At 37.3% G+C, this 22,922-nt stretch overlaps 1 protein-coding gene across 4 annotated transcripts in view; it reads left to right on the forward strand.

Moving 5' to 3' along the window:
- LOC134657470 (C-terminal-binding protein) overlaps positions 1-22,922 on the forward strand; it is a 134,283-nt gene that overhangs the window by 89,269 nt on the left and 22,092 nt on the right. For 3 of the 4 annotated variants that reach the window (XM_063513033.1, XM_063513034.1, XM_063513035.1), the window contains exons 3-4: positions 1,685-1,868; positions 18,039-18,097. The gene's annotated coding sequence lies outside the window, so the exon portion shown is untranslated. The remainder of the gene's footprint in view (positions 1-1,684; positions 1,869-18,038; positions 18,098-22,922) is intronic. The other variant, XM_063513036.1, reaches the window with a different exon arrangement.

Below are 22,922 nucleotides of genomic sequence, written 5' to 3' on the forward strand. Positions count from 1 at the left end.
ATCTATCTCGAATAAGCATGGTCTTCTGACGTAGTCCTGCAAGTGGCATCGTAAGGACCCGATTCTGACTATTTTTTTCAGCCGTCGACTTAGGAGCATAAGTTGAGTAATTCAGATTTTTAAATTTTATTTTTTTCCGGTAAATCTGTTTAGAACGCCCGCAAATGACCTATCAGTATGGTCTGCTGACGTCGTCCTGCAAGTGGCATCGTAAGGACCCGATTCTGACTATTTTTTTCAGCCGTCGACTTAGAAGCAAAAGTTGAGTTATTCCGATTTTCAAGTTTTACTTTTTTCCGGTAAATCGGTTTAGAACGCCCGCAAATGAACTATGTGTCTTGAATAAGCATGGTCTGCTGGTATCGTTCTGCAAGTGGCATCGTTAGGACCCGATTCTGACTATTTTTTTCAGCCGTCGACTTAGGAGCATAAGTTGAGTTATTCCGATTTTCCAGTTTTATTTTTTTCCGGAAAATCTCTTTTGATCGCCCGCAAATGACCTATCTATCTCAAATAAGCATGGTCTTCTGACGTAGTCCTGCAAGTGGCATCGTAAGGACCCTATTCGGACTATTTTTTTTAGCCGTCGCCTTAGGAGCATAAGTTGAGTTATTCAGATTTTCCAGTTTTATTTTTTTCCGAAAAATCTCTTTTAATCGCCCGCAAATGACCTATCTATCTCGAATAAGCATGGTTTTCTGACATCGTTCTGCAAGTGGCGTCGTAAGGACCCTATTCGGACTATTTTTTTCAGCCGTCGACTTAGGAGCATAAGTTGAGTAATTCAGATTTTCAAGTTTTATTTTTTCCGACAAAACTGTTTTGAACGCCCGCAAATGACCTATCTATCTCGAATAAGCATGGTCTGCTGACATCGTTCTGCAAGTGGCTTCGTAAGGACCCGATTCTGACTATTTTTTTCTGCCGTCGACTTAGGAGCATAAGTTGAGTTATTCAGATTTTCAAGTTTTATTTTTTTCCGACAAAACTGTTTTGAACGCCCGCAAATGACCTATCTATCTCGAATAAGCATGGTCTGCTGACATCGTTCTGCAAGTGGCATCGTAAGGACCCGATTCTGACTATTTTTTTCAGCCGTCGACTTAGACACATTACTTGCCTCGGCTGGCCCATATATATGAATTTTTCGATTCTATTTTTTTATAGCAAATCTAATGAGATCCTAACGATTTTAATGCCTGAACAAACGTGAACTAACGTCGCCCGATGACTTCACATAGTTAGTTTGACTGATTTCGGGGTGGGGTGGTTAGCGTGAAGACAGCCACCCCACTTTAAAAAAAAATAAAAAAATGAAGGAATCGGGTCCAAACGATTCCAATGCCTGAACAATCATGAACTAACGAATATCTTGCTATCTAGACCAAAAAAACTTGCAAAAAGTGGTATGGGGTGGCTAGCGTGAAGACAGCCACCCCCATTTTGTTTTTAAAAAAAATCGATGTTGGAATCGGGTCCTTACGATTTTACCTACTGAACAAACGTGAACTAACGATGAACTAACGATATAGATATGCCATTTCCGGGCAAACGATATGGGGTGGTCAACTTCACGAGCATGCAGGCGCCATCTTCTAGCCTATGTGATAAACTTTGTTGTGTAAAATTGTTTTTATACGAAAGATGCAGTACGTTTTCTAACCGGATTATTTGATTGTTCCAGGTGTCTGTGCTCAGTGGTTGTGTTGCGGACGTGTACGCCGCATGCTCTAGTGCAGTGAGTGTAGTGTTGTGTGAGTGCATCGGTGTCGGCGTTCGGGACGTGGCGCCGACGCTGGCGGCGGGTAAATGCCGGTGCGCCGATGGAGCGGTGATCACGGACTGACTACGCTACAAGAGCAGCGCTGGTGAGTTGTCTTGGCAATCCACGGCAAACGTATTGGCAGGTGTAACGACGCGAGCGCGCTCGAGTCGTCATGTTCAAACAAAATCATTATAGCCGCTATGCTGCTCCTCTCTGCGCTACCCTTGTCTGTGCGGTTGCTATTTGCATCTACTGTTAAACGTAAACAATTCTACAGGGGAACTTTCATGCGATTTTCGTTACATTGCGGTATTTTGTCGATCGACTGAATACATACATTGGACTCGGTGTAGTTAGCAAAGCAATGTATCGAATATTGCATGCATGTTCTTGATCCGTCTGAATGGGGCTTTAGGAAAAGCTTCATCTAAAAAGGTCAATATCAATATACACGGCTCATTTAAGGGGACGGTATATGACGTTTTCGATTTAGACCTCACTTTGTGCAATCAATTTGTTCAATGAATGATTAATAACTGCATTAAATTATACGTAAATCTGTTCACGAAGAAGCCGTGTACCGGATCTTCACGCCATAATATTTTTTATTTGCTGTAATTCTCTACAAATCAACACTAAAACTGTCCAAAAATCAAAATATGGAGTTCCGTTTGAGCAAGACGCATTACAGTTTTGTCTTTGACAGTAATTGAGTTGTTGTGGGATTTTGAAGGCTAGATAACTAAACTACCAAATTATTATCTACTTATATTTTTACTCACAAATACAACACAGAAATTCAATCCCAAATGTAAACTTTCGTATAATTTCCATACATTGACGACATCACTCAAAACTCTTCTTCGAGTCAGATGGCCGTTGGCCTTGCATCGAAGCAGACGTGTACGTCGTTGTAGCTCGTTTTTGACATTATTATAGACATTTCATCATATACGCATACGAAAATGTATACCAGTAGATAAATTGTATTTCATACAATAGGGTAAATAAATATAATCACGTCGAGCTCGAGTCAAATTTTAAATGTGAGTTGTTGTTATTTACGGGTCGTAACGGTCGAAAACAGCAGTAAATTATCCTAAAACAATACGATTACAATCGAATTTAAGTAACTTGTTCCTTCAAAACCCGCTTAAAATTAAAAAAAGTTTAAAGACTCGTTTTACTGATTGGGATTGATTTTCATTATGCTGGTATCAATTTTGCGTCATTATAAAAATGTATATGACTTCTGTACGTCAATGACTTTTGATGTCAATTAATTGTAATCTTGTATTTATATTAGAGAATATTATATGTTCATTTAAATATTACTCATCTATTAATACGAAGCGTAATTCGTTTAATACCTAAAGACTTGCTGTGTCTACACCTACTTTGTTGACGTTCGTTCCGTCTATGTATGCGATTACGTAACGTGCTGTTCTGATAATCTTCAAGAATCAAGATAATTAATAACGGCAAGATCAGCATTTAGTACCAGCGAGTTTTGCGGATTTGGAGACCGAGATGAAGCTTACAGGCCAATATCGCTGCGGCCCGGCCTGCTTATTGTTATGTGTATAAATCGAATGTTATATAAATTTACTATAAAAAACAATGTTTTATTTCAATGACATTCTGTGCGTAGAGGTATGTATGTTTCGGTGATTATAAGAATTATGTCCACACAATAATCGTGCAAAGCAGAGACTGCATTATTTCTTTACGGTATAAGCGGTAAGGAAAAACTCATTGGTATCCTGGCTCGTACCAATGAGTTTTTCGGAACTTATGTACGAAATATCATTTCATATTTACCACTAGCTTTTCGGTGAAGGAGGAAACATCGTGAGGAAACCTGCATACTCGTAGTGGATACATTTGCGAAGAAATTCAAAGCTGTGTGTGAAGTCCCCAATCCGCATTGGGCTAGCGTTGAGATTATTGTCTATACAGGGTGGTCCAAACCTTGACGTCCAAAAATCGTGAGCTATCAGAATGTACCCCATATGTATGTTAGCCGATTTTTCGTAGTTTTCAAGTTATGATTTTTTAAGTTTTTAACTTTTCCTATGAAATTCCGGGGTTCCCATACAGAGTGGCTGAAAAATAACTGCATTCCGTTGCCAGGGAGGTGTTGGGATTATACTGAGCAACTTTTATTATTGGACCAACCCCGAAATCGCGAAAAAAAAAATTGGTTTTTTATACATTTTGGCTAGTCCATTTTCTATGGAAGGGTAATTTTTTTTCGCGGTTTCGGGGTTGGCCCCATTGTAAAAGTTGCTCAGTATAATCCCAAAACCTCCCTGGCAACGGAAATGCAGTTATTTTTTAGCCACTCTGTATGGGAACCCCGGAATTTCATAAGAAAAGTTAAAAGTAAAAAAAAATCATAACTCGATAACTACGAAAAATCGGCTAACATACATGGGGTATATTCTGATAGCCCACGACGTGAGGAATCTAAAAAAAAAATTTTGGACGTCAAGGTTTGGACCACCCTGTATATAGGCTGAATTATTATTATTATTTATAGGCGGTACGGTACCGTTATTATTTATCAATACCGCTTCGTTTTGAAGGTACTATACCTGTTAAAATATAAAGTACGGTACCGGTATAAAATTGCAGCAGGTACAACTATTTTTTATAGGTGTACAGTCAGCTGCAGAGAAAAGGTACCACCCCTGCATACAATCTTCTATGCAGGGGTGACCTGCAGCTGACTGTACCTAAACCATCACTGACCGAGCGTAGGCGAAGGTCTCCGTTTCAGCTTGGGCAAAAATACTTTCGTTTGTTCGAATGTTCTCCTTTGCATATCACATTTCTCAAATATCTCGAGAAAATTTGTAAGCAAGTTCGGTAGTTGGATATAATTACTCGGTTTCTTTTTTTTTTTATAAGTTCTAATAGGCAGAGATTGTCATAAAGGACTTAAGCGACAGTAGGGTCTGTGGTACTTAAGACCATTGTGATTATTAGTAGTGTCCGATCGAAGATTCGGTTTCGGTTTCGGTTTCGGCCAGTTTCGGCCATAAAATCATGTTTCGGCCGTAATTTCGGTTTCGGCCAAAAAACGGCCGAATCTTTCGGCCTGGCCGAAACATACGAAATAGTACTTCGTATTATGAAACTAAACTATGTGACAAAGACCAAAAGTTGGGGAGCAAGTAGGACAACAATATTTATGTATACAGAAATTTGTGGTTTCGGTCGGACACTAATTATTAGGTACTTACTGATTACGCTGCGCCGCGTGGAACGTGAGGTGCGTTGGGGTAAGTGCATACAAATCATTCAAGAAAAAAAATCCCTTTTAAGATCACTCGTGTGTCTGCCCCTAATAGACTAATTCAATTGAAATTTGGTACACATTTGTCACATATGACAAAGAGTCGGTGATCCAAAGATGGACTAGTAACGTAAATAAATGAACTTTTAACTTTGCGGCCATTTTTTGTATCGTGTGATATATCAGATATTAAATTATAAGATATTTACTAATAATAAGCATTGGTCACGTAAATTATTTTTAGATTTTTTTTGCAAGTATGATATAGAACATTATTTCAATTATTTTTAAAATTAAGCCTATCCAAAGGCGACTTGTAAGAAGTGTCATGGGGATCTACATTCGTTGGGTGAAAAACAAGTTTTTTTGTCTAATTATCGTTTAAAACTCAATCGATCGGCAATAACGCGGGCACATAAAACAAAAAACTTCTTTTTTCACTCATAAAACTCCTTAAACCTAATAAGAGCTAAACAAAAACAAGTGCGAGTCGGACTCGCATTCCAAGGGTTCCGTATATTAAGTCCGTCTCACGCTTGACTGCACATTTCTTATAGATTTTCCTGACATATATAGGTAAAGGTGGGCGGAGAATGATCATTTTTTGCCTATTTTCATGAATAACTGCTGAACTATTAATCCTAAAATTATAAAAAAAAAATTATTTGAGATTCTTACAATGAGCTCTTTTATTTGATATGTAACACTATATAGTTTAAAAAACATTATTTTTTTAATTTTTTCATTTACCCCCCCCCCCCCCCAAAATGGCTGCCGTATTTCAAATTCTCTAAAATAAATTTTATTTACGTTACACGTCCATCTTTGGGTCACAAATTTATATTAGTGTGCCAAATTTACATATGTGTGCCAAATTTCAACTGAATTGGTCCAGTAGTTTCGGAGAAAATAGACTGTGACAGACGGACGGACAGACAGACGCACGAAGAATTATATGTATATGCACTTACCCCAACGCACCTCTCGTTCTACGCTGCGCGGGGTTCATTGCCGCTCCTACCGCCGTAAGTGTAAGTACAACTACATCATCAAGGCTACGATCGAAGATAATCAGTTCAGCACTGAAATAATAGCGGTGGAATGCCAGTATAATATTTAATTATTTATTTTAATTTTATAAATTTAATAGCAAAATAAATAGCGAATATACGATACTCGTACAAGTAAATCTGTAAAGATCTTATGTATGTACCCCATCAGCCGACATATATTATTAAATTTTATTTTGTCCGCCTTAAATAAATTTCCACCCTGCCGAAACTTTATTTATTTAAATTTCTAATTGAATTGATTTTTCGCCTTATGAATAACCGTATAGAGTAGTAAATAACATTTTACATCTGACTTAATGATATCTGGGTTTATTCGGTTTAACTTTACAAAACGCGTATCTCGACAAAGCCGTAATATGCAGAAAATAGTTAACAATCAAATGAATTAAATTAGAATTTAAATACGTCACGTGTGACATGAACAGACAAGGAGAGCAAGATTTAATGTATTGTTTCTCTTTCTTCTTTCAATGGAACGTTTTTACAGTTTCTGTTCCTCAAAAGAGGTCAGTGGTTATCACTAAACTCAAAACGCTATCTTAAAAAAACTTGATGGGTCAATGACCTGTCCCAGTAAAGTGAGGTAGTGTGCGTGAAGTGCGCTTGTGTGTGAAATGGGGTAAATTGACAGAATCTGAAAATTTACCCACCTCTACTGTCGCCTTAAAGATGAGACTCATATTTGTTTGACCTCTAAGCCCTAATGATGATGTAAATAAAAGGAGGGTTACGTTAAGGGTAATAAACGTTTTTACGATACGCTTACGCGTCTCTTACGCTGAGAGCCTTACTCTTCATTGTTTCTTGTTGATCAAATCAAACCAAAATAAAATAACGACGGTCAAAATGTTGCTTGCCTTGATTTATCGTTAAATTATATTATAAGGTCTTCCACTCACATGACCTGAAATTGGCGACAAAGACCTCCATATATGGCTGTTGTGCTCCCTAATATCTTATAATATAAAGGGTATAGCCGGGTAAGCATGGCCAAACTGCCCTTAGCGAAAAAAACAATTTCCTTTTACTGGATTATTAACCTATATATAAGTAGTGCTTTCACCAAATATTAAGCCTCAAATGCTTCAGATTTAAAAAAAAAATGCAAAAAAAGAAAAATCATTTTTATTTTATTACAGCCAAAGTACTAATCCGATTTCTTTGTAATTTGGGTATGTTGTATATACAATTAAGGTCGCTTTCTGAAAAAAAAATATATTGAATTATCTCTTAAAATAATAGTAAAAAATTGAGATGAAAATTTTCAGAAAAATAAAAAAAATACATGCGAGATAGCGACAGTTATCAAATTTACATATTTCATGTAGAATTTAATAATGTTTAACATATTTTTTTTCAAAAATTAAAATCGGGATTAACAGTGTGAAAAACTCGAATTTGTAACATCCCATAATACTCTCTCTTCATACAAGCAAAGCTAAGTAGTCATAAACGAATGAAGTATATTGTGAACGCAGTCTTTACGAATTTGAATTTAGAATGTGACTTATTTTATTCATCAAAGGATTAGACATTTTTCAATCGTTAACGCTCTGTATAAAATTCGTGCCTATTTTCCTGTTCCCGCGCTGTTCCCGTTCCTGTTCCTGTTTTTAGGGTTCCGTACCCAAAGGGTAAAAACGGAACCCTATTACTAAGACTCCGCTGTCCGTCCGTCCGTCCGTCCGTCCGTCCGTCCGTCTGTCACCAGGCTGTATCTCACGAACCGTGATAGCTAGACAGTTAAAATTTTCACAGATGATGTATTTTTGTTGCCGCTATAACAACAAATACTAAAAACAGAATAAAATAAAGATTTAAGTGGGGCTCCCATACAACAAACGTGATTTTTGACCGAAGTTAAGCAACGTCGGGCGCGGTCAGTACTTGGATGGGTGACCGTTTTTTTGCTTGTTTTGCTCTATTTTTTGTTGATGGTGCGGAACCCTCCGTGCGCGAGTCCGACTCGCACTTGGCCGGTTTTTTTTTTAATCTCTGAATGCCGTTCGCCCTAGCCGCATACAGCCACGGAGTTTAAGGTCCGCGCTCAGCAAAATAAGTCGCGTTCTAAATTCAAATTGCGTTGGGAATATAACTTTCTAGTATAACGTACAAGTTATTTTGTATGAAGAGAAGGTATTATGGGATGTTACAAATTCGAGTTTTTAACACTGTTAATCCCGATTTTAATTTTTGAAAAAAATATATGTTAAACATTATTAAATTCTACATGAAATATGTAAATTTGATAACTGTCGCTATCTCGCATGTATTTTTTTTATTTTTCTGAAAATTTTCATCTCAATTTTTTACTATTATTTTAAGAGATAATTCAATATAATTTTTTTCAGAAAGCGACCTTAATTGTATATACAACATACCCAAATTACAAAGAAATCGGATTAGTACTTTGGCTGTAATAAAATAAAAATGATTTTTCTTTTTTTGCATTTTTTTTTTAAATCTGAAGCATTTGAGGCTTAATATTTGGTGAAAGCACTACTTATATATAGGTTAATAATCCAGTAAAAGGAAATTGTTTTTTTCGCTAAGGGCAGTTTGGCCATGCTTACCCGGCTATACCCTTTGTATTAGTCGAAGAAACGCTTACGCTTATGCCGTGAAGATGGCCGTTATACCATCCCCTTTGAGAATATAGTCACACTTGTCTTAACCCCGTCTAGATTATAATAATAAAGTACTCTCTAGATTACACGCAATAAGCAGAAACGTTTACTACGTTTTACTCGTCTTGCACGTTATCTCGTAGCATTTGACCTACATACACACAACGATTACGACGCTCTGTGGGTACAACGTGCACCCAACACTGTTATTATCAGTTACAAATAGCATAACAAGCAAACCAGTGCACTGTCATATTAGTTGGAGAGCTCACAGTCCAGAATTCTACTTATCTCACTTTTTTTTTACTGAATATCTGCGTAACGGCTCAAGGTTGAAGGAAGCTTCGACACCGATATTACCTGTCACAAATTCTTGAAAGGGTATGTTTCGCTCTGCACAAAAATCATTTTGCGATTCATTCATTCAACGTATGTTTCAATTCAATGTGGACAGAGGGCCTACCGCGAATCACGTTCGACGTGTTGCCTCTTTGTCGCACTTGTAGATTCGTACGTAAGTGTGACAGGGGGGCAACACGTCGAACGTGGTTCGCGGTAGGCCCTCAGTTTCAATGTTGCACTAAGATAGTGTTTCCGGAGTGTGTGCTGCAGAAATTAATAAATTATATACAGTTTCGCGACATCGATCTATTAGATTTACCATAATTTCAAGGGAAAGAATCCAATGTTCATGAAACTCGCCAGATTGATCACAATAAGATAACAATTATTGTTTAGAATTTTTTGTCTTGATTTCACATCGCATACGTTAGATATAAGCTAAGGGCTTCCGCCCACTAACAAAGTACGATGGCCCAGTGGAAGATTTTAAGACCATAACGAGAGCAGCCATTACTTACTTGGAAAAGCGGCCAAGTGCGAGTCGGACTCGCCCATGAAGGGTTCCGTATTTAGGCGATTTATGACGTATTAAAAAAAACTACTTACTACATCTCGTTCAAACCAATTTTCGGTGGAAGTTTACATGGTAATGTACATCGTATATTTTTTTTAGTTTTATCATTCTCTTATTTTAGAAGTTACAGGGGGGGGGGGGACACACATTTTACCACTTTGGAAGTGTCTCTCGCGCAAACTATTCAGTTTAGAAAAAAATGATATTAGAAACCTCAATATCATTTTTGAAGACCTATCCATAGATACCCCACACGTATGGGTTTGATGAAAAAAAAATTTTTGAGTTTCAGTTCGAAGTATGGGGAACCCCAAAAAATTATTGTTTTTTTTCTATTTTTGTGTGAAAATCTTAATGCGGTTCACAGAATACATCTACTTACCAAGTTTCAACAGTATAGTTCTTATAGTTTCGGAGAAAAGTGGCTGTGACATACGGACGGACAGACAGACGGACAGACAGACAGACATGACGAATCTATAAGGGTTCCGTTTTTTGCCATTTGGCTACGGAACCCTAAAAATGTAGATTTAGATTATAAACTATGTAACTATGTATGAATGAACAGTGTAAAATAAATGCCATACGATAAATAAAATGAGGGCTTCCGCGGAAACCGAAATTCGCAATTTGCGGGGATTTTTCTCTTTTACTCCAATGAAGGCGTAATTAGAGTGACAGAGAAAGATTCCCGCAATTGGAGACTTTCGATTTTCGCGGTTATAGCCCTGTTCCTTAAAATCTGTCATTTGCGTTGTTGTCAATCAAAATTAATTTAAATACTCGTTGACAGCGACAGTAAAGATGACAGTCCATTTCTGACCGCAGCTGCACTACTGGTACTGAACGCGTCGCTGTTACTGTCAATTTCCATAGTAAAATGAACAGTAGTGCAGCTGCGGTTGGAAATGGACTGTCACCTTCTGTGTTTGCCTTGCAGAACAAATAAGCTAACTATAGCGACGACCGGATATTCATAGTATACATACTTGTTACCGTGTTAAGAATCTCAAAGTCACTAGGTACAGACTACAGACTCACAACCGAGGCAACATTTTACATAAATCGTATAGTAGAAACAGATCGGCGCGGCCGTCCATTCAAATCGATCCTGATTCCAATTCAATCATACAGATTGTTTTAACGCTATGGACGAATTGGATGTGTAAATAGAACGACGTTTTTGCAATTTAGATTCGTGATCGTGTCACTACAGTTTGCCATCATCGCAAACTGTAGTGACTGTTGTTGCTGTGGTGTTGTGGGCAATACGAATGAACTTCAGAAAATTAAGAACATTCGTTGTAATGTAGTATTTTGTTAAGTTTTTAAAAGTACAGTGATTAGGGCGTATCACCTAGCGTTTGTAAGGAAGTAGTCGTAGGCGTTTGTCGGAGTTTGATTCAAATCGTCTCTTGCAGTTCGTAATTTAGAAAATATTCGTATGTGGATTGTGGGTTTTCAATTAAGTATTGTTTATTGTATACTAGCGACCCGCCCCGGCTACGCACGGGTAGTTCAACCAATTTACGCAAAACCTTTACTAATTATACACCTAAACCTTCCTCAAGAATCACTATATTGATAGGTGAAAATCCGTCCAGTAGTTTTTGAGTTTATCGCGAACATACAGACAGACAGACGCGGCAGGGGACTTTGTTTTATAATATGTATTGATTGACTATAGAGAACAATTCAATACCTACTTAATGTTAAGTATATAAACTAGTCACAAAAGCGCGATTGTTTCACAATACCCATAAATAATGTAAAAATTGTCATAGTAAGGTTTCAAGTATTTTATCTAATGAAGACTAGTATGATTTTCTCACGACACCGCTGGTAATGGTAACCCTATACCACTACCACCAGTTTGGCACTGACATAAACGCTATCGAGAATGTAACTTTGACGTACTCGCATTTTAGTGCAAGCAAGATGTATAGAAAGTAAATTACGTTCTCGAAAGCGTTTAAAAAAATGACAGTTTTGACACTGTCAACGACTCATGGTACGGGCTCTTGTCTCGCCATGGCTCGCCAAATGACAATCGTCTTCGTGTTTACGCATGCCACGCTGCCATTAAAACACTAGCTGTCGTCATTTCTAACAACTAGCTACCTAAACACTGTTGCAAGTAGGGTATGAGGTTTGTTTACGAGGAAAGTTTGTTTTAATGATCTTGTTGTTATTTTTTATGGTTTACTATTGAGTTTTTAAATGGGTTTCTTGGTTCCACAAACATTATATGTATTAAAAATGAAACTTTTGTGGCATAGCTAATATGTAATTATCTAATTATACTTTTTTATAGTAATGTAAACAGAAAAGTTACTGTAATGTAAATAAACGCTGAATGGCGCCCAAATCGTTCTCGTTTTTAGTGTTCCGTACCCAAAGAGTAAAAACGGGACCCTATTACTAAGACTCCGCCGTCCGTTGTCACCAGGCTGTATCTCACGAACCGTGATAGCTAGACAGTTGAAATTTTCACAGATGATGTATTTCTGTTGCCGCTATAACAACAAATACTAAAAACAGAATAAAATAAAGATTTAAGTGATTGATTTTTGACCGAAGTTAAGCAACGTCGGGCGGGGTCAGTACTTGGATGGGTGACCGTTTTTTTGCTTGTTTTGCTCTATTTTTTGTTGATGGTGCGGAACCCTCTGTGCGCGAGTCCGACTCGCACTTGGCCGGTTTTTTAAGTTTTGGTTTCTCGTCGGAGCATCTATTCTTAATGAACGAAAGAAAAATTATTCTATTCCTTGTATAGCAACGACTCTCAATAAATACCTATGCCAATCGATCATGCCTATTCAGTTTAGAACGTGAAATAGAATAGGATCTGCACTAACAAGCATAGAACTTTATTTTAAAATTAACGTTGTGTGACTTGCGCACTGGCACAAATGTAACTGCTAACTGAAATATATAATATTTATCGTTTCTGAATACCTTCTTCGATCATATGCTCCATCTGCAACCGAAATCAAATCAGCATCTGAATAGTGAATATACCCTTCAAAATGTACCAATAGTTTCGTAGTGTTCCACCGTCGACGACGCGTCCCGCCCCGTCGACGCTCGGCTGCCGACTGATTTACAAGTCAATGCCGTGATAAGCAAGCAACATGTGTTATGAATTATGATAATGGCTGTGCTCGCGCTGTAGCGTGGCCACCTGCTTTACTTATTACACTGAATACGGATTATTATATCTTATAATAGTAACATGAATTAGTTAAGCTTCTGTTTTGAAGTATCATAATATACTTTTTTTCTTTCTAATAGCTGACAACACAACCTACATGGTGTCTACTGAGGAAAGGTCTTTTCTTGTGTGATAAATTATAAATAATGGCTATGCTCGCGTCCTAGCGTAACCGCCTGCTTTCATTATTACACTGAATACGGATTATATATTTTAAGGCCTGTTTACACATTTATGTAGTGTTTAGCGTGAGTTCACACATTTGTTACTTGCGTTTAGTGGCATGAACTCGGCACTTAACACTAATCATTGTGTAAATCGGACCTAAAGTTATGATATGTTAAGTAAGTATGTAGTTTTAAAGTTTCATATGACATTTCTCTTTCTAATAGCCTACGAAGTGTCTACTAAAGAAATATCTCTTTTTTTATAGTAACATAAGTTATGATAACGACTTTAGTTTGATCCGTAGCACCTGCTTAACTTTATTACACTGGGTATAGTGATTACGGATTAGGGGCTGTTCATAAATTACGTCATTTATTTTTGACGATTTTAAAATCATCCAAAAATCATGCTTCGAATGACCCCGTTTCCTTCTACATCATGCTACCATCATCCGATGTCCAGAACATTCAAAAACCGAATTGCAAAATTGTAAGAAGTCCGTCTCAATGGTTAGATATAGATGGTTAGTCGAGTGTTGCCGCCACTACGTAGTGTCCTACGCCTTACTGAGTGAGGAATAGCCCCTTGTCGTGATAAGCTACATTTGTTATGATAACACTTAGAATGTCCAATATTGTGATAACCAGCATATGCATGGCGTTGTCTTATTTATGATTATGGCTTATTTATTATGGCTAGCGGCGCGCGGCGCCCTTAGCGCGTTACCACCTGCTTAATGTTATTGTTTGTAAATATGTATGAGGTTTATATTATACGTACATATATCTTGTATCAATAATGGGACCATTCCAACAATAAGTGAAACCTACGTTTGCGAAACTCGATTGGTACATTTGTTTGGTACTCGATCAATCAACTAATTACTAAAATATGTATCAAATTGCTCTTAATTCAGTCTTTGAAGCTAAACTAATTACTATAACGGCTTAGCGCTTAGCGACAGTTCGCTCCAGTTCGGCTTTAAAGCCTGTTATATCTCGTGAAGCCAAACCGTAGTAAGGTCGTTATATATCTCACGCTTATACGACATTTAGTGTCCGCGTAGCAATTGTCTCGAGGACGAGGCGCGCACTACTGAGACATGATTAATAAAGATGGTTCCAATTACTTTTAGGATTCTTGTTTTAAGCGAAGTTATTCTAAGGGCTTTGAATGTGAAATTATTCTTGACTATAGCTTTTACTTACCCGTCATGGGCACGGTTAAATTTATTCAATAAAATATGCGTCTAAGAATTATTCTGCTTGGCAACTGATCTTATCCATTAATTGGTAATTAGATTTGATTAAATGTATGTGGAATTGTGGATTACATAGTTTAGGCGTAGTTGTTTCTTTGGAGAAATTATTTACAGACTACCTTCTTTGTTTACCGACGTTTCGACACAGGTTTAACTGGTCGTGGTCGCGGCTAACGGGTGTCCCAGCAACTCCCGACCCGTTTATAAATTGTGAGTTACGAGGGGTATTCAAAATATTCTCGGTATGAGAATGAAAACAAACAAGTACGAAAAGTTTGATATTTTTATTTTTCAATATACTCCCCCCCTATGTTCATACACTTAAAAGATCGATCAATTATTTTTTTTAATCCTGCATAAAAATATTTTTTATCTTTGGTGTAAAAATGCTCCTCCACTGCCGCCTTCAATGCTTCATCATCGGAAAATTTATTTCCATGCAGATCCTTTTTAAGATTGGGGAACAAAAAGAAGTCGCTGGGGGCTAAGTCCGGACTATACGGTGGGTGAGTAACAGTTTCAAACCCACATTCAACAATAGCTGCCTTGGCAATATGAGCAGTATGGACGGGGGCGTTGTCATGCAGAAGCATAACACCTTTGGTTAACTTTCCTCGCCTCTTTTCTTTGATTGCATCCTTTAATTGACGTAGAATGTTAGCGTAGTACTGTCCTGTGATATTTACACCTTTTTCTTTATAATCGATCAGTAATACTCCTTCACAATCCCAAAATATCGTGGCCATGACCTTGCCAGCTGAAGGGATGACCTTGAACTTCTTGGGATGAGCTGAACCCTTAATGTGCCACTGCATGGACTCTTGTTTACTCTCTGGGTCATAATGATGAACCCAGGTTTCATCTCCAGTAACTATTCTTTGCAGCACCTCATCAGGATTTTCACCGCACAGGTCAATAAAATCGGAACAACAAGCTACACGCATGCCTTTTTGAAGCCGAGTCAGCATTCGCGGAACCCATCTTGCACTTACTTTTGACATATTAAGATGGTCATGGATAATATCATGTACGGTACCAATAGAGAGATTGGTTACTTGTGCTATAGATTTTACCTTCACTCGACCATCTTCCAATATAAGTTTTTCCACTTTATCAATATTTTCTTGTGAAGTAGCTACTACAGGCCGGCCAGGTCTAGGGTCGTCTTCAACACTCTCCCTTCCACGTTTAAACTCGCTTGACCACTTTTGAATGGTAGATAAAGAAGAAGCAGACTCACGGTAAACACAATCCATTTCCTCTTTTATGGTTTTTTGATTTTTACCCTGTTTTATCACGCATCGATGTTCTAATTTAGTTAACATTGTCAATTCCCACATGATGTTCATGTTTGTTCAGCAATTGCAGAAAAACAAAAGAACATCTCGGTTCGAATTATACTTTTTTTTAATGTCAATGAATAAACCTTAGCGGCCAGTAACGAAAGAAATTTTAGAAAAGGTTGTAAGATATCAATACCGAGAATATTTTGAACGCCCCTCGTAATATGTGTTCAAAACGCGAAAGTTTTAAATATTATACCTACTTTGTCCCTCATCAGGCCGGACTGAATTCGTATCCTGTTGCTAGTGGCAGTTCTCTTGGCTTGTCGACACACACTGATGCCGTATTTGAGTTATAATAACACCTACATTCTTAGATACTAAACCGTCAGCCGACGGAAACAAAAGGAAAACTGATTTCTTATTCAATCGGCTAAATTTTTAAATCATTTATAAATTATAATTCTAAATCAAATGTCACATTTTTTTTTCTACTAATTAATAAATATAATTTTCCCACGATCGAAACGCCATCGAAATCATACGTGCGTTCAATAAAAATTGTACCGCTCTAAATATAAAAGACTTCCATCGGTATTTACTTTGATTTGTTCCACCTTGAACGCGAGGCAAGGTCATTGGCAAACGATACGACGTAACACCACTAGCACTACACAATGCAGATCTTGGAACTAGGCGGTCTATGATCGATATTGCTGCGATTGTGATCCAGGCTTTGTGTACAGTCGCCATCAGATGTATCGGAGCTGCCGAGGTGCTCAAAAATATCTGAACAGGCACTAACGCCTTGACAATAGAGGCGTGTTCAGTTATTTATGAGAGCCTTGGCTGCTCCGATATATGTGATGTCGACTGGAAATAGGGCGGCTTTGCGAATACGTATCAAATATAAGGTCAGGGCCAAAGTCAAAGGTTGAAGTCATTTATGTAGGTAACTACGTATCGTATCGTTATGAGCTGATTTTCTTGTAAAAATTATAATTTATAGTTTATATTCATGGTGCTAGCGTTCTAGACCTAGGAGACATTCAGAGAATACGTGGGTTACTCGGTTTTATTTCGCCTTTTCGTAGGCAAGGTAGATCATATTCTGTGAGACACTAATTCACGAGGGGCTACCTACTCATTTTTTTTTAAATTAAGAAACAAACAGTCTTATAAAACAGATAAGTATATAGAGTAACATTCTTCTAGTAATAGACTTATAGTTTTTAGTATAAAAATAAATGAAAAGTTCTTATCCTGAGTATTTATTTCAAACGGAAATCACCAATAATCTCAACGAACCGCGGCATGTGGCAAGTTTTACCCTTACTCATATTTTGCTAGATGAAAAGGTACGTAACCCCTTTCACTTGTTACTCTGAAATCGCTAAATAATGGCGATGTACATAAAATATATACGACCACCGACCACCCAATATTCATATCAAAATCGAATCAAAAAATCATGCAATCAAAGCTCATTATTATACGTTACCTAATTATGCTACATAATAATGTAATGAACGAAATAATTTTCACCTTTCTGAGTGAGAGTTTGACCTTTGATGCCGGTGTCTCCGTGACTAAGGTTCCGTCACACAGGCGCGTTTTCCGGGCGGGGCGTGAGCTGGGCGCGCCGCTTTTACATACAAAACGCTCACTGTCTGACGACGCCTTTACTCTGACCTATTTATTATTCGAAGAACCCACGATAGACGCCTGCTTGCCCTTAGATGCAAGCTGCGTCTCGGCGGAGGTCGCGCCCTTGGGCGCCCCCACTTTTAACCCGCCGACCTTTATTGACCTATTTGTGTACTTGTATTCGCTATTTCAAGGGTTTCAGCCGGCATTTAGGTGGACTAACAGCTGAAAAAGATGGACAGTGATGGACACTCACTCACGTGAAAAAATATGTTACACAATAAACGTCGCAAAAATATCTAACAAGATCTTATTCGTAAAGCCGTAAGAGCGTGTCACATATTTTAGCGGCCTTCGAAGAGTAACATATTATTGCAGGCTGTACACTAAATAATGGATACATATTTGTATTTGACGTCAATTTTACTACTCGAGCCGTGTGTTTTTGAGTTATAATTTAGTCCTGAAATTATTAAAACATTTAACACGCCTTAGCTTTTGACGAAGTAACTACTTAGTTTGACGAAAGCCTCTACTTTCTGTCTCTATTTGTTTTACTAAACCCCTACTAGAATCGACTATAATACCGATAGCATTTCAACGTGTATAAAGATGAAAACCGTATTTTTGAACACCCCGCCAAGTTCGAGTACATAATATATCTTCCAATATGTTTAACTTTCAACCTTACTTGATTTCTTAATAACTTCAGCTATTTTGTTTATTACTTATTTGTATTGTAATCATAAGAATAATACTCAACAAGCCTTTTCTTTGCCCTAGGTAAACTATGCGCCGTAAGATCGACAGAGCGGCTTGCCAACGCCCCTAATGACTTTATAGTGAGTAGCCAACCTTAATGGTTCCTACATTACATTTTATTAAGAGCCAACAGGAGTGGTCATTTCTCCATACAAACGTACTCGACTGTTTCCTCCGTGGGTTTTGAAGCTAGAGCAATGATTTTTTCAACACAGATTAATATTGTCAATATCTGTGTCGGACCGTTTTGCTTTTTTTGATATTTTTGTTTTTTAAGGCGCTAAAGCCCTTCAAAAATGGCCAAAATGGCCTAATTGATTATGCCGCAATGAGAGGCGTGGTATTCAAAACTGATATCAATTAGCCGAAAAAGCAAAACGGTCCGACACAGATAATTTCATAATCATTTAGATTTCCAAATTTGGTTACGATTGGTTAAGTTTTGGAGGAGGAAACAGTCGAGTACGAAACCTCTATTTTTGAGATTTTTACACAGGATTTTTCGCCTTGTCCTTATCGCACTAGTTTTAGGAGCCGCTTCCGTTAGCGAGACGGGTATATTTACTTAAAATATTTAAATCTCAGCTCCTGTTTCGTCTTAAGTTCCCAACATGACTAACGGTCATGCTGTTATATTTCATGTTCATTATTTTGATGTGATGACATCGTAAATGCCTCTAAAGACAAGTTAATGTAGCTATCAATTAAAAGAAGTTTCATGTATCTATTTAATTGCCAGACTAGCACGATACCTTTTATCGCTGACATAGACATTAGTTTCTGTGTGAAATTCGTATGCGCAACCGAAACCAATTATTTTTGTTTGTGTATACGTGTCTGAGTTTCCTTATTTGAGTACTTATAACATGACTTTATTAGTTTTACACTGAAATTGGTGCAATGACTATAGTTCGTTTTTTTAGCATTAGAAAGAACTTGAAAGAAGGTAAGCGATCTTGACATGTCTTTTAATTGAAAAACGCTTTTTAAAAATCAGTAACTATTACTTATGAAAGCAGAAGAATATAAATGATCGTATTAAATTCATAATTGTTACATATTTGCCGTAACTTATTTTTAAAATGTGGTTTTCAATTAAAAGACACATCAAGATTGTTTACCTTATTTCTAATGCTAAAAATCGAAGTATAGAAGGATTTCTATATTCAGCCGAACGACATTGTTTACAACCTAGCAATCTGATTTAAATGAAACGAAGAAAAGAAAAAAACAGAACTAGGTACTTGCAATTCTAATGGTATCTGACGCAAATACACGCCGAAAGCTATCTGAACCCTTCTAACGACTGCAAATAGAGTTGAATTATATATTAACGTCGCTATTTCCCTAAACTTCCTGTAGATTGAGCGGCAGCTCGCTATCTGTGTACGCACACTGTGCAAAACCTTTAACTTGCAACTTGCGCTATTATGTGACTTGCCTGCAACATTCAAAATCCGTCTATCAGCGACAATGTCAGTGTTCAGTGTCACAACTTTATATTATTGATCAACCACACCATTTATTTTCTTTCCTTGAAATCATAACAATATTATAAACAGACAGACGTGACATCAACACGCGAGGCGAACCCCTCGTAACTCATTAACGATATCATAACGTTTATTGTTTACTCCTCAATCTCCTCATTGAATAACTGTAACGTCTGTTTAACGACACTTCGTCATAGTTGGAGCGTCGTTAACAAATACTGCATAAATACAAAGGTATCGTTGTAAACTTAGTTTCGTCAATAGTTGCATGGTGGCAATTTCCTCAGCTTCACTGACTCGAAGCTTACGAGTAAGTCCGTTAATTATCCTGTGGCGGGTGACGTATCCATACACAGACGCACCCGTTTCTCACGTTACTTTTATTCTCACATTGTTACACTTTAAAGTTAAACAATAAAATAAAGTAGAAGACCAAAAGTCGTGCCAAATAATAATAAAAGTGCACGCGATCGCGATCAAGTACCGTTTTCAGTTTTTTTTTTTAATAAAAAATTAGAAGAGTCCATAAATGCAAACGTATTCCTCATAAAGTTCCAGACTCGTATATATTGGCATACTAGCGACTCGCCCCGGCTTCGCACGGGTTAACAAATTATACGTAAACTTTCCTCTTGAATCACTCTATCTATTAACCTGTCAAATCCCACGGTATGACGTCACCATAAGCGTTCTGGCTCATATATGAGCCATGGGAGCTGACAGATAAAAAAAAACCGCATCAAAATCCGTTGCGTAGTTTTAAAGATCTAAGCATACAGACAGACAGACAGGGAAGCGACTTTGTTTTATACTATGTAGTGATAGTGATAGTGATTTGGCATACCTAGTAACTTACTGCGAAATGGGAAATCTCTCCTGCTCGAGTGACTCCGCCTACGCCTGTCGAAGCGCGTCTGTTATTTTCGAGTGACGATGACGTAAACATATTATATAGATGCACCCGTTTCTCACATATACCTCTCCTGTCTTCACATTTTAACACTTTTCTGTTATAAAGTCTGTCGATTGTGTCATTAAAATACCATAATTTTGCTCTCGAAACAATTGCAAGCAGAAAGTTTGCAAAAATCTTAAGGGGACGGTATATGACGTTTTCGATTTAGAGCTCACTTTGTGCAATCAATTTGTTCAAGAAATGTTTAATAACTGCATTAAATTATACGTAAATTTGTTCACGAAGAAGCCGTGTACCGGCTCTTCACGGCATAATATTTTTTATTTGCTGTAATTCTCTACAAATCGACACTAAAAGTATCCAAAAATCAAAATATGGAGTTCCGTTTGAGCAACACGCATTACAGTTTTGCCTTTAACAGTAATTGAGTTGTTGTGTGATTTTGAAAGCTAGATAACTAAACTAGCAAATTATTATCTACTTATATTTTTACTCACAAATACAACACAGAAATTCAATCCCAAATGTAAACTTTCGTACAATTTCCATACATTGACGACATCACTCAAAATTCTTCTTCGAGTCAGATGGCCGCTGGCCTTGGATCGAAGCAGACGTGTACGTCGTCGTAGCTCGTTTTTGACATTATTTAGACATTTCATCATATACGCATACGAAAATGTATACCAGTAGATAAATTGTATTTCAAAAAACAGGGTAAATAAATTTATTTAAAATTTGATTTGTTGTTATTTACAGGTCGTAACGATCGAAAACAGCAGTAAACTATCCTAAAACAATACGATTACAATTGAATTTAAGTAACTTGTTCCTTCAAAACCCGCTTAAAATGAAAAAAGTTTAAAGACTCGTTTTACTGATTGGGATTGATTTTCATTATGCTGGTATCAATTTTGCGTCATTAAAAAAAAGTATATGACTTCTGTACGTCAATGACATTTGATGTCAATTGTAATCTTGTATTTACGTTAGAGAATATTATATATTCATTTAAATATTACTTACCTATTAATACGAAGCGTAATTCGTTTAATACCTGAAAGTCTTAGTGTCTACACCTACTTTGTTGCCGTTCGTTCCGTCTATATGTGTGCGATTACGTGCTGTTCTCAATAATCAAGAAACAAGCCATAATCTTCAAGAATAAAATAACAGCAAGACCAGCATTTAGTACTAACTAGTTTTTGCGGATTTGGAGACAAGAGATGAAGCTTACAGGCTAATACCGCTGCGGTCTGGTTATTGTTATGTGTATATATCGAGTATTATATAAATTTACTATAAAATAACAATGTTTTATTTCAATGACATTATGTGCGTAGGTATGTATGTTTCGGTGATTATAAGAATTTTGTCCACACAATAATTGTGCAAAGCAGAGACTGCATCATGCTTTCTTTACGGTATAAGCGGTATGGTACCGTTATTATTTATCAATACCGGTTCGTTTTGAAGGTAAAACTAAGGAAAGGGAATACAAAGTACGGTACCGGTATAAAATTACAGCAGGGACAACCATTTTTATAGGTGTACAGTCAGCTGCAGAGAAAAGGTACGACCAGATAGATAATTGTATGCAGGGGTGGTACCTTTTCTCTGCAGCTAGCTGTACCTAAACCATCATTGACCGAGCGTTGGCGAAGGTCTCCGTTTCAACTTGGGAAAAAATGCTTTCGTATGTCCGAATTCTTCTCCTTTGCATATCACATTTCTCAACTGATTCTCGTGAAAATTCGGTAGTCCGATATAATTATTCGGTTTCTTTTTTTTTTGAACAATTTAAAATAGGCAGAAATTGTCATAAAGGACTTAAGCGCCAGTAGGGTCTGTGACACTTAAGACCACTGCGATTATTAGGTACTTACTGGCCCCTATTTCACTACGACCACGGTGACAGGTGCGACAGTTGTCGACATCACTGTTGCTGACGTCACAGGCCTCCATAGGCTACGGTAACCGCTTACCATCGGACGGGCGATGTGCTTGTTTGCCACCAACATTTTAATAAATAAATAAATAAACTCCATTATATTGCCACTAGAAAATTCTTATTTTGCGAAGCTAATGACAATTGTCACAAGAAACACGGCAACTGTATCGAAATTGCGACACAGAACTCATTTCCTGTCAAGACTTACCGAAAATTCTTTGAAAAATCTTTTTCGCGAGAGAAATGTCTGTTTTATCCGATATAATAAAGTTTTTTTTTTAATAATAGGTACAATGACGGTGGCAAACACGAATACGGCCCGCTCGATGGTAAGCGGTAACTGTATTATTAAATTGTACAACGGGACTTAATCGCGTATCTAAGTTTTAAGATTTACCTCCGACGTGGTCTCGGAGAAGACTGGCTTAAGTTGATATCAGCATCTTCTAACCGCGCGAGTTTTTCGAACTACCCGCACTTGGTCTTGTTTATCCGGTTGAACGTTTTGCGGTTCCGTTGTACAATTTAATTATGTGTAAAAATCG

This window comes from Cydia amplana, chromosome 20, assembly GCF_948474715.1.
Source record: "Cydia amplana chromosome 20, ilCydAmpl1.1, whole genome shotgun sequence".
In the NCBI taxonomy this organism is placed as follows: Eukaryota; Metazoa; Arthropoda; class Insecta; order Lepidoptera; family Tortricidae; genus Cydia; species Cydia amplana.